This window comes from Rutilus rutilus (genome assembly GCF_951802725.1).
Source record: "Rutilus rutilus genome assembly, chromosome: 18".
Classification (NCBI taxonomy): Eukaryota; Metazoa; Chordata; class Actinopteri; order Cypriniformes; family Leuciscidae; genus Rutilus; species Rutilus rutilus.
The window spans coordinates 14,486,232-14,499,275 of NC_140231.1; the positions used below are offsets into that span (position 1 = coordinate 14,486,232).

The following is a 13,044-nucleotide window of genomic DNA, read 5'->3' on the forward strand; positions in this document are numbered from 1 at the left end:
TTCGGGAGCTTTCTCTGTTTCTCTGACTGAGAATATAACTGAATTGGGACTGTCACTGGAGTGAGTGCTAAAGCTCCTCAGGTCGTATTTTTGGTGGAAAATATCATTCTTTCTAAATGTGATGTACACATACTGTCCTGTGACTACAAATAAACAGAACCCGACACGACTGAATTAACTACGCGTATCCTTTCTTTTGTGATATAACGGTAAATACCACTTTATTTGTGTGTGACTAATGTGCAATCTTGACACAAATTACATCATCATGATCAATGTATCACTTATTATTGTAAAACATCGACGCTTAGGTTTAAAATCTATAAGTAAACAACAAAAATGCCAACAAACGGCTACTTTTATATGTTCGTTTTGCAATCTTGCTAGTTTCCAGTGACTTCTTTCTGATAATTTTTTTGATAAAACTTTCATCTGTTGGTGAAATGATGGGTTTGTATGACGTTGTTCCAGAGAGGCGTGTTACGGGCGGGTTTTAATCAAGCGTTGCGGAGCTTCTGGTCCGACACTGGAAACGCAGTATGTTTTGGGCTCGGTGCTACAGGTCCGAGGCTATTAGCCCAGCCAGGCCCGTTAAAAGCACTGGCTCGCACTGGCCCGACAGTGGAAATGAGGCTATGGAGGAAGTGCTCCTGTGCCACCGATGGCATGGAAGTGTTAACATCTATTAAAGGGATAGTTCACCCAAAAATGAAAATGCTGTCCTCATTTACTCACCCTCAAGTTGTTCCAAACCTGTATGACTTTCCTTCTTCTGCTGAACACAAAAGAAGATATTTTAAAGGAGGTTGGTAATTAAACAGTTGCTGGTTCCCATTGACTTCCATAGTATTTTTTTTCCTACTATGGAAGTCAATGGGGTCCATCAGTCATTTGGTTACCGACTTTCTTCAAAATATCTTCTTTTGTGTTCAGCAGAAAAAAGAAAGTCATACAGGTTTGGAACAACATGAGGGTGAGTAAATGAGGACAGTATTTTCATTTTTGGGTGAACTATCCCTTTAATTTTATGTGATGTAGTTTCTTATGAAATGTTGACATACAGTATATGTCCCTATAATATATGTCAGATTGCCTATTACAGTCCTTCATTGCGGAGCCTGTTTTATTTAATTATAAAGCCATTTAGGAAGCCAAATATCCAAAACAGGGACAAAGTTGTGTTACTCAACGAAACCGCACAGCACACACCAACATTCTCACAACCCACTGGACAGTGGCAATTGGAAACGATTACATGCACTGTGCAGACCAGTTTCAACAATGAGGCGCTTCAACGTCTGGCATTATTGCCAGTATTATTGTGTAAATAATCTGTAATGTTTTTAAAACTAAAGTGTGTAATTTTGTTTGTAAAATACTTTTGTGTTTGAGTTCAATAAGTAGTAAGACATCTTTAGGCTGATTCCCCTGAAAAGTGTACACACTCTGACTCACCATTGGCTGGACCAATGGCGTTACTTTGGGGGCGGGACTATCTGGCTGTTCCTTCAATGTAAGGAAGGGGCCTGTCCAGGAAACCTCTTTTAAAATGGTTCATGCATCACCTGAATGGAATTGGAAGTGAATGGAACATTACGCCTTGCAGTGTAAATGCAGCCACATTTCTGTACGTATGCGTAATGCTATTTAATGCATTTAGCACAGTTTCATTTTCTTTTGGAGATGGAATATCAGATTTCAGATCATAATTTTGAACATTATAAAAGAGGATAAAGCACAAAAATTACAAAAACTCCAGTTGCTCTATCTAGCAGAATCACGCTTTTCCTTAATGAAAGGAAATAACATGTCTGTGCTCATGTTAGCCCATCCTTACGCATCAAAAGAGATGCCTTTTTCACCTATTAATAATTCACTTCTGCCGATGGCTCTAAATTATTTATGAAAGTTTATAATTCATCTTCCACCTTCACTTCCATAAGGTGAAAAACAAAAAGAGGGGTTAATGTAAAGATCAATGATGCCTGTGAGCATCACACCATCATCAGGCCTGTACTCGGCTGTATCTGACATGAATGCGAATTACAACATAATAAATATTCATCTGACAATTTTTTAGTAGAGACTATTTGAGGCATGTTAAATGATCAAATACAGCTCACAGCGAAACAACAGACTGGCAGAATTTCAATTTGTTAAGGAATCCAAGGTTTCATTTTTCATGCATTCCCACGGGCAGGAATGTGAACCGTGTGAGAGATACAGTCAAGGTCTAGATCTTTGGCAGATCAGAAACACTGGTACCTGACTCATGTGCCTTTCGGTCTCTGAAACCAGAAGGGAAATGCTTTATACATGGTGACGAATCCCAGTTCCAACGATGAAGATTTGATACGGGGCTTTACAGACTCTACAGGCCTACTCAGGTGTTAACAAATTGTAGACTGAATGAGGCTTTTATTGGGCTTTTGCCACTTTTTAATAATAGAACAATAGAGAGGGGCCAAAAAATCATGGATGACCAGGCGCTACTGCGATTATAAAGACTTTCTACAGTATTAGGAGGACCAACTCAATTCAGATGTTAATGTTGTTTTAGACCACATTGACTTTCATTGTATGGACAAAACAGTTGAAACCTTCAAAATATCTAAAAAATATCTCAAAATATTTTTTGTTCCACAGAAGAAAGGAAGTCATGTTTGAAACGACATGAGGTTGAGTAAGTAATGACAGCCTAAAAACTACACACTGGGCCATAAAAGTTGTCAATGGAGTGCTGCAGTGATGTATTTTTGTTGGCCAACCTGGAAGTTAGGATCACCATTGTTCCCATGTCAAAAACCCAATAGGATTTTTTTCCATTGGCATTTGGATTATTGCATAAAATAAGCTCTGTGATATTTTCCTTGAAAGTTTGAGTTAGAATAGTTTGCAAGAGCACAATGTTCGGTGTGATGATGTTTAATGTCCACGGTAAAGACGGAGCCACAAGTGCTAAAATGCTAGTTTCCAGGTTTTGGCTTTCAAAAATATGTCATCCCCGCAGGACTCTATTAGGCAGTTTCTGACTATTTAGGAGAGTATATTAACACACACTATCATGTCAGAAGTAAATGCTATGACTATTTGTGACTACGGCAACAATGTGCCCATTTAAGGACTTTGTAAATTCTGTTTACTCAGTGTTCTGTCCTTTGACAGGCATACACCTGGTGCAAGCACACTACAAGAAACAACAAGGCCACACAACAACGTTCCAACTGGTAAAGCAATAAACCCTGACCGGCTCCGTTCCTACCTCTGTTTGACAGTGTGGTCCTCCCAGAATCTCATCAAAAGTGGCTCTGCTCGCCTGAGCTCGGGATCTGCAGGTGAGTCTTCCGAGACGCTGCAGGCATTCCTGCGAAACGAATCAGAGCACATCGATTAACAAAGCAATAACAGGAGCAAGCAGGGGAGAATATAAGGGACACGCTGGTGGGCTTCAGACAGTATACCACCCAGGCTTTCTGTGGAAAAACAGTCCTTTCTTAGATTCATTCAATTAAAGTAGCTGGACGGATTTAAAATGTATTAAATGGGGTGTAACGGTACACAAAAATTACGGTTCAGTATGTACCTTGGTTTTGAAGGTATAAAATAGCTTTTTTTTTCGGTTTTTTTTTTATAAGTAGTGGTTTACTGAACAAACTATGGCTCTGTTTTTAAACAAAAAAGTCTGTACTACTGCAACCGGCTGCAACACACTCAGTTTATGATGCTTTGTAAATGGGGGAAGAGATTTGAAGTTTTTCCACTTTTGGATGCTTTTTTTACATTTTTAAAAATATATATTTTAGTCAGAATTATTGCACTCCCCTTCTATTGTGTGCCATTCATTTAATATACAAGCACGGCAGTCAGATTTAAATGGGATTTGTTTTATAATACTGGGTTGAATAAAACGGGAAGAAAAAAGAAAATACATTTTTTCTTCTAGACCTCTTCAACTATCTACCGCAGTCAAATAAAAAAGTAACACAAAACTACAATCAAATCTATGCATATATCGGACCTAAATTTGATTCAAAATTGAGAATCGATTTTTAATCGAATCATGACCTCAAGAATCGAATCCTGAGGTACCTAAAGATTCCACCCCTAATGCACACACAGACGCTCCATTCAAGTCTGTGATGTTCTTCACGCAAAATGGAAATACTCGTGTGACTTTCTAACATTTACAGATAAGAATACAACGATAAAATGTAAGTTAAGCACTGAAGAAAACAGGTCTCAAATGCATTAAACAGCACATGCATCTGACATCTGATGTGTTAGCAACAAAGTATATCAATATAAATGCAAATGTCCCATCCTAGGTGGGAAACTCAGTTTCAAATTATGTTCTGCATATTCAGTGGTTAAAACAACGCTGCATTTGTGCGGTAACATGCATGCCAAACCAAAAGACCCATGCTGAAAATTTTTGGGTAACAATACGTGTACCATTACACATATAACATATTTTAAAAAGTGGGGCAGAAAGCATGTTAATCTGGAGTTAAAAGGGTAGTTTACCCAAAAATGAAAAGTGTCATCATTTACTCATCCACACATCAATCCAAACATCTGTGGAAGTTTTATGGAACTGTGGAAGAAGATACTTTGAGAAGATGAAGATACTTTTTTAGTGGTTGAGAATTTTAGTTTTTTGTTAATGGTAACCAACATTATTAAAAATAACTTATTTAATGATCCACAGAATAAAGAAAACCATACAGGTTTGGACCGACATCAGGGTGATTAAATGTCGACAATTTTCATATCCCTTTAAATAACCATACTACTCTATAAGAAGATTAACTAACTAACTAAAAGACAGCAATGGTTGAGTCACTACTGTTTAATAGCTTGCAGAAGCTGCATCAAGAGATCATTTGGAGTATCTAAATCCAGTTACTGCCCTCAAAAGCAAGTCAGCGTGCTGCAAGATATATTATATGAATAATTCAAGCAGTATTTGCCCCGTTTTGATGCTACACAGCTCCGGCAACCACAGGTCAATTTATCCGGTTCCTACCGGTGCAGTCAGGGAACTCTCAGCCTGCAAAAACTCTTTAAATTGAGCTTTCATGCATGAGCTACAGTACGCATTGTTGCCCCTGACAGGAGAAAACGTGAACAAGGAACTCTCGCAAATGGAGTAAAATCCACTTTAATATCAATGCTGAGATGTGCATTTTATTTCCAAAAAGATACATTATCTTAGAAAGGCCACATATTACAGCAGCGGGAGGGGAAAAGTGCTGAATCCGAGCAGTTGGATTGAAGCCACTGAGGGATTGGCAATGACACTGCGGCAGCTCTGGATCAGCGCCAACTGGTTCCTCCAAAAAAAAAAAGAAGTCATATCTTGCAGTCTGTCATACTGGCAAAGAGGCAAGAGCACCAACATGCTCTTACATCTATGTTCCAAAAGGGTTAATGTAACGGCGATCTGTCCAAGCAGGACGCGAGATATCCAGTAGAACGCCATAAATGCCGACGCACAAGTGCTCAAGCGTAGGGTATCGTTCTCTGCTCTAATGACTGCTCTCTAATCAAGAGCCTCGCATGGAGAGGTCTTGAGTGGCAGATTACAATCAGACGTGCATGAAATCTGCACCGGGTGCCGTCATCAGTCCTGAGGAGTGACAGGCAGAAAGAATGGTTATTGCAGCTGTTCGGGGCCAAGACCCCTCATATATCCGGCTGGCAAGAGCCACTTTAAAAGAGCATCAAAACACAGTGTAGGTGAGCACAAGGAACGGAGCCAAAAATAACAACTTCTCACTTCACTGGTGCCTGTCTGAACAGCTGAGGCCGTTCCTCGCCGGCTCACACAACTGCTGCAGGCTCGCTTTCTGGACAAATGCAAATCTGCGTGTTATTACGGGACTTCCTGAATCCTCACAGACTGAACAATGAACTTCATGAAGTATTATTGAAGGCGATATCAATAACAAAACAACATTCAAAATCCTAGTTCAGAATTAGAAACGTCTACATGAAGCTATACCATCTGAAGAAAGCTTTCTGACATTTTGTGTTATCTTAGTATTTAAAAAAAAAAAAAGTCTGCCAAATCAGTCATGCAGTGTGACCATTGTGCAGACGCATAGGGAGGACAAACAGGAAATTATATTACAGAGACCCTTGACCCCAGACAGTCTCTTAATATCAAATAATTTAACTTTTTATGACAAGGAAAGTTCAGGTTTCAAAAATGCCCTGTGGTGTGCCTCGCCAAAAACCTATTTATGAATTAATAACTGTATTTAAAAGATTAAAGATTTAAGTACAGTCGCATGTATTCAGGGTGTAAGGAAAACGACGAATAACATTTCCAATAACACCTTGAATACATGTGACTGTATACACCTTAATCATTATACTCTAAAATCCAAGTAAACTAAGTCCGACTAAGTTTTTTGTATAAAAATAAAATTGTATAAAAAGTTTGACATGAATGCAGAGATTTGAAAGCTCAAGAGTCTGAACTTTACAATGCATGTAGCTAATTTGATTAAGTAGGAGTTATTTGCTAAAAAGGTTTCATAATTTATACTTTTTTTGAGCTATGCACTGTAATATTTCAAAAACATCATACAGTTCATATAGTCATGCATCATATTTGAAAGGTCTCACAGAGAAGAATACAAGCATACTTGTTTTGGGCTTCGACTAAACTTGAGTGAGTTTTTGTACATGAAGCCCTGCAAGACCTACGTGTAAATAATATACGGAAGCAGCATTTATGTCACGTTTTCGCTCTTAACTTTATGAAACATGCTCCGATTGTTATTTAAAGCAGATTCTCACGATTAAAATTAGTCCAAAAATCAACCTAATGCGTTGCGTCGATCACAAAATATGTCCAAATGTAGCCTAATTAATTAAACTAATTAGTAAAACGTTTTCTATCAAACAATACCCAACTTTTGACTCTCCTTTCTATAGTTTTGGAGTCATAAGTCTTTACTTGTGTATGTAACTAAAAACAACTCTGAAAATGCCTTCAGGGCTTAAGGAGTTAGGCTAAACTTTATCTTTTTAACATCTTTATTGTTTGTCACTCCTCTCAATTTACTACGCCGAACATCTCCCCATTTTCTAAATATGATTTGTTGTCATAGTTTAGACAGAACTGAGATTAGGACAGGGAGAGGAGTACAAAACTTTCTTAAATTGTCTGCACATTTAAGGTAAATTTATCAAATTCATGCCTTCGGCCTGTCATCTCTTTTCCTGTGCCTCTTGCCAAAACAGAAGTTGCTTTGCTCTTTATCACAGTTCATATCCCTGAAGCCAGAATATCACTACAGAACCACATACCTCAATATAGCCATTTCCCCTGCTCCCCCGCGTGTGCAAATGCCAAGCCAAGATGTTACAGAAAAAGCATTCACTAAACAGCTGCTCAAAACTTTTGGGGTGGTTGTGTTATCTAAAGCCCTTTCTTTACAATGACAACAGTGAAGTATTACCTTCAGCAAAAGGCATTTATGCTTTTCTGCTTCAGACAGAAAATCATTTAAAAACTGACAAAATGTCACAAACATTGTCCCTGGGCTATGACTTCGATATTCCATCAACAGTGCGGCTAGATTTCCATTACGCTTCATTATACTGTGACCAAGGGACAGTTGACAGGAACTTGAGGCAACCAATTTCTACAACACTCAATACTTTGCATTCAAAAGGTTTGTGTCAGAGTTTGAGGTGAGTTTGAGTGTTTTTTAAAGAGTCTGAGGTATGCAGGCAGCCATACTGAATTTAAAGGTAGGGTAGGCATTTTTTTCATAAACACTTTGCTATTCTGATTGAAACTCTTCACATCCTGATAGCAATCAATAAAAGAAGTGGTCTAAATAAAATAAAATAAAAACTTCTGTGGAAGTCTCAGGAAAAAAAAAAAAAAAGTTCGTCCAATCATTGCATTTGGTCCAAATGCAATAATTTGAAGTCCTACTTGCCTGTCAGCATGTACTTCCATACCTCTGCGTACACTGCTTGCGCACACACCAGTCACAGAGCGCAATTTCACAGTTCCTCCTGAACCAAAACAACAAGCTTAGTTCACGCCATGTCATAACTGTAACTTAGAGACAGAAACCCATGATGTTCACATCCTCAGACTCAGATTTATGCGTTTCTATGTCAACACTATCAATGCCAATTAATCTGTAGCAGTCAGGTGGTACACGTAAAAGCTCTTTAAGGCCCCATTTACACTGCATGGTTCAAGTGACCAAATTTTTTCCTCTCATGTGGCACATATCGGATATGACCGGTGAACGTGTAAGCAGGAAAAAAAACGCATGGATTCCGATTTTCTCAGATCGGATTTAGGCCTCACTCATGTGGTAATAAATCGGATATGAATTGGATACGTGCATTTGCGTCTGCCATGTAAGCAGACAAATCGGATATTCCCCAGTCAATGCGAGTCATACGTCATTAAAAAAGGGACGTCAACTCAGGTGGACACCAACTGCGATCACATGACTTATTAATGGTGCGATGGAGGACGAAGGCTCAACATAGTGGAGTATTACTGCAGCAAAGTTTCTTGATTATTACGCAGGAATGAGAGTATAGTTCCTAGCCATATCAGCCTAGAAAATCGCAACTTTACATTTTCTGTCGGTCTTAGTACACGATGTAACTACAGAAGAGTCAAGTTTTAAATAGGAAAAATATCGAAACTCTTTGTTCATTTTTTTGAGAGAGATGCTAATGGTCTTGTCCGGTTCAATTCATTATGCTAAGCTATGCTAAAAGTGGGACCCCCAGACCCAGAGATCGGCTAAATGGATTCGAAAACGGTAAAACTCAACTGTTTAACTCTGGGGGAGTTGTAAAATGAGCCTATTTCCAAAAAAAGTGGAGTATCCCTTTAAGAGAGTAGCCTCAGCGATTTTGCACACAGTCAAAAACACAAACTAAAAGCACAACAATAAAAAAATTAAAACCAACGATCATGGTTTGAAATTTAAAGATCCCATAAAATTAATAAGAAGAGTATTTAAATATTTTTTCACCCATTTTCCAGAAAGAGAAAAACTATACCTTTTAAATGTGTCTGATAAAAGTTTATTTTGTCAACTTTTGCAGTAGTACACTAGCATATAGACACCTCGGAGTAAACAGACATGGACTAAAATCCCCAAAACTTCGATTTCATGAGGTATCTCTCACTCGGCAGCATGTGATAATAACCGTTTCGCGTTCATTCCTAGCAGTGCGAACAGAAGGAATGAATACATTTTATAAACATTATGTCTTGGGTCACTGCACAGAGCTGGTCCAATCATTCCCCGGTGCAAGATACCCATCTTAGATATCAGTGAAGTAATGGTTTTTCACCCCCTAAATCCAGGAAGGAATGCAGCTCACAGCTGTCTGGCTGGATCAGCAGCTGAAGCGGGAGGAGCTGGAGCCCTGACAGCTCTGGATCCATGCGTCGCTGACTTGGCCTTCTCCACAGCGGACCCTGGCACGACTCCAGGTCCTTTCCCAAACCCAGGTGGTGGCTTATGAGCACACCGAGACAGCTCCCTGCCTGAGCCTTATGCAAAGAAACCCACCCTAAGAAAACCTCTGCATTATGATATATATTATGTTCCATCTATTCTCATTTCATTCAAGACCATAACAAGTCATTCAAAGCCAAACCTTATCTACGTTAGCCAGTTGGATAACGCAATTCACAACAACAAAATAAAACACATGTGCATGATCAATGAACGCAAGATGTAGTGAAAGTGTATCCTGAAAGTGACAGACTGTCAGCTAAACCGTAACTTTCTCACACCGGATCAGGGCCATTGGGACATCCTTACCCTTCACTCAAATGTTAAAGTTCAGTCATGATTCTCAGATATAATGTTTGAGCTGTTCCATAATATGCAGGGATTATAAGTGCCACTTAAATTTTTGTCATCATTTACACACACCCTCAAGTTGTTCCAAACCTGTATGAGTTTCTCTCTTCTGTTGAACACAAAAGAAGATATTTTGAAGAATGTCGGTAACCAAACAGTTGACAGTAGCCATTGACTTTCATAGTAGGAAAAAAAAAAAATACTATGGAAGTCAAAGGCTACCGTCAACTGTTTGGTTACCGACATTCTGGAAAAAAAACAACAACAACGACACAACAACATCAAAATTCAAATCTATTATTGAATAACTTTGTGTGATATACAACAAGTCCTCTGAATCCATGCAACAGCTTTGTGGCCCGAAAAGACTGAAATACAATCATTATTCCCTGATAATCTCTCATTTGAGTGTGTAGGCTATTCAGATATGCCATGTGAAGACGCATCGTGCCAAGTGTGACACCAACAGTGGCGAATGCCAGTGGTACTTGTGTGTCATGGAACTGTGCAAAACGTTTTTACAATACCTTATATATTATTCAAAAATGTTTTATATGACTCACACAAAGCTATCATACAGATGTAGAAAACTTGGAAGTCATATAAGACTACTCTTAAGGGGCTTGACATTACCTAATTTTTCCTTTTATGCACCATGAATGAAAGCAAGTGGATTTCGAATTACAATCCGTTTAACACATCTGGAACGCCTTTCTGATTAGATTATTGTACAAAACCAGAGCCATTCTTTGTAATTATATCAATGAGATTGAATTACCACATGCAGATGAATTTTAATTAGAGATCAAAAGCAGATAAACAAGCCAAGAAACAAACTGATTTTAATTTTCCCAACTTTGATATGTAGGCCTACAGTAGATAGAGGACATACACTCAAAATTATTCACTGATGCTGTTCACTTTATTTTAATAATTTATTTTGATTTAACACATTTCTATCAGGTTTCCCAATTCAAACACGATAGCATCATGATTCAATTTCCCATTATGCTTTGCATGGGGCAGGATAGGAAGAGGAAATGTTAAAATAAAGTGTTATTTTATGCATCAAAAATAATGGGGAGACTTATTAATGTTCTATTATGTAGGTATTTATAATATTGTGGTGAAGTCAAGTCAAGTTGATCTAAAAAAAAAAGAAGCAACTACTATGGGAATGTCATGGATAAGTTCCATCTTCTGGTTGCCAACATACAGGTGCTGGTCATAAAATTAGAATATCATCAAAAAGTTGATTTATTTCAAGAATTCAACTTAACAGGTGAAACTAATATATTATATAGACTCATTACATGCAAAGTGAGATATTTCAGGCCTTTATTTGTTATAATTTTGATGATTATGGCTTACAGCTTATGAAACCCACGAAATCAAAATCCCAGAAAATTAGAATATTACATGAAATCACACAGTAATTACACAGTAATACCATGGTCATTGAACCAGGTTTTGGTTCTTTTGGCAGTGTGGGCAGGTGCAAATCCTGCTGGAAAATGAAGTCAGCATCTCCATAAAGCTTGTCTGCTGAAAGGAAGCATGAAGTGCTCTGAAAATGTCCTGGTAGACAGCTGCGTTGACTCTGGATTTAATAAAGCACAGTGGACCAAAGTCCTCTTTTCTGATGAGAGCAAATTTTGCATCTCATTTGGAAACCAAGGTCCCAGAGTCTGGAGGAAGAATGGAGAGGCACACAATCCAAGATGCTTGAAGTCCAGTGTGAAGTTTCCACAGTCTGTGTTGGTTTGGGGAGCCATGTCATCGGCTGGTGTTGGTCCACTGTGCTGTCCACTCAACGCAGCCGTCTACCAGGACATTTGCAGAGCACTTCATGCTTCCTTCATTTTCCAGCAGGATTTGCACCTGCCCACACTGCCAAAAGAACCAAAACCTGGTTCAATGACCATTGTATTACGGTGTAATTACTGTGCGATTTCATGTAATATTCTAATTTTCTGGGATTTTGATTTCGTGGGTTTCATAAGCTGTAAGCCATAATCATCAAAATTATAACAAATAAAGGCTTGAAATATCTCACTTTGCATGTAATGAGTCTATATAATATATTAGTTTCACCTGTTAAGTTGAATTCTTGAAATAAATCAACTTTTTGATGATATTCAAATTTTATGACCAGCACCTGTATAACATTTAAAGAAAAGTTATATTTAGCTCTTTGGCTTGATTCAATCATCTACCGTCGTTCCACGCTTTTAAAACATGTAGAATTATTTCAAATGAACTGAGTAGAAGACAATAAAAGACAAGAAGGACTCTCTGCTGGGTCCCACACATGAGAATCAAGGCTAAAAATGCTCAATAATTATCATCACCCAATAACAGTTTCTCAGTAGGAGGGTTTTGTGTAGGTAGGTGCACATCTCTGGAGAGGAACTCAACTGAAGAACCACCTCCAGAATGCCATGAATAAAACCTCCCCAGGCTAAAACGTGGTACGCGAGTGCTTGCTTTATTTCTTTCACAGATCGCCCCTCAATTTTGATTTTTTTTTTTTTTTATAAACCAAAGGCTTTTAAGAATCACAAATGTTTTTGCCGAAAGTACTTTGGCTAAAGCTCTCAAGAATCACCCATCATTGCTGGCATTCACAAACAGCAGGCACCTGACTAGTGGGTGGTGAAAAATAAAGCTATAACAGTAAATGCTTGCCTCCATTACATTCCCTCATGCATCCTAAATGGAGTGATGATAATAGCCCAACAGATTTTAATCAATTGCACACCAGACAGTAATGCATGCCCAGCGATGGCATGAACTTCAAACCACAGCTTCTCAAAGCATATTTGAAGAGCATGAGTTCCAGCAGGATTTCTGAGACATGCATATATGCATACATACATAAATATGCAGCACACTTTGCACAAGAGTATAGTCTAGGGATGCATGATACATCAATATCATATCTGTTATCAGCTAATTTTTCAGAGCTTTTTTTTTAAATTATCTGTATCGGTTGATCTGTATTAATTGTCAATGTTCATTTCCTCTATTTTTATATTTTGATTACATTTGTAAATAAATCGCCTGGGTAATTTAACTGCGTTTCGAATTCACATCTCTGAGTTTACAAGAAGGGATCTTGTGGTTTTTGACCACTGCCAAACACTGAACGGTAACTGTTCACAGTAAAAAT

General features: G+C 38.2%; 1 protein-coding gene across 1 annotated transcript in view; it reads right to left on the minus strand.

Annotated features, from left to right (window-relative positions):
• ndst1b (N-deacetylase/N-sulfotransferase (heparan glucosaminyl) 1b) overlaps positions 1-13,044 on the minus strand; it is a 98,785-nt gene that overhangs the window by 57,003 nt on the left and 28,738 nt on the right. Inside the window, exon 2 of the mRNA XM_084386931.1 lies at positions 3,263-3,364. The gene's annotated coding sequence lies outside the window, so the exon portion shown is untranslated. The remainder of the gene's footprint in view (positions 1-3,262; positions 3,365-13,044) is intronic.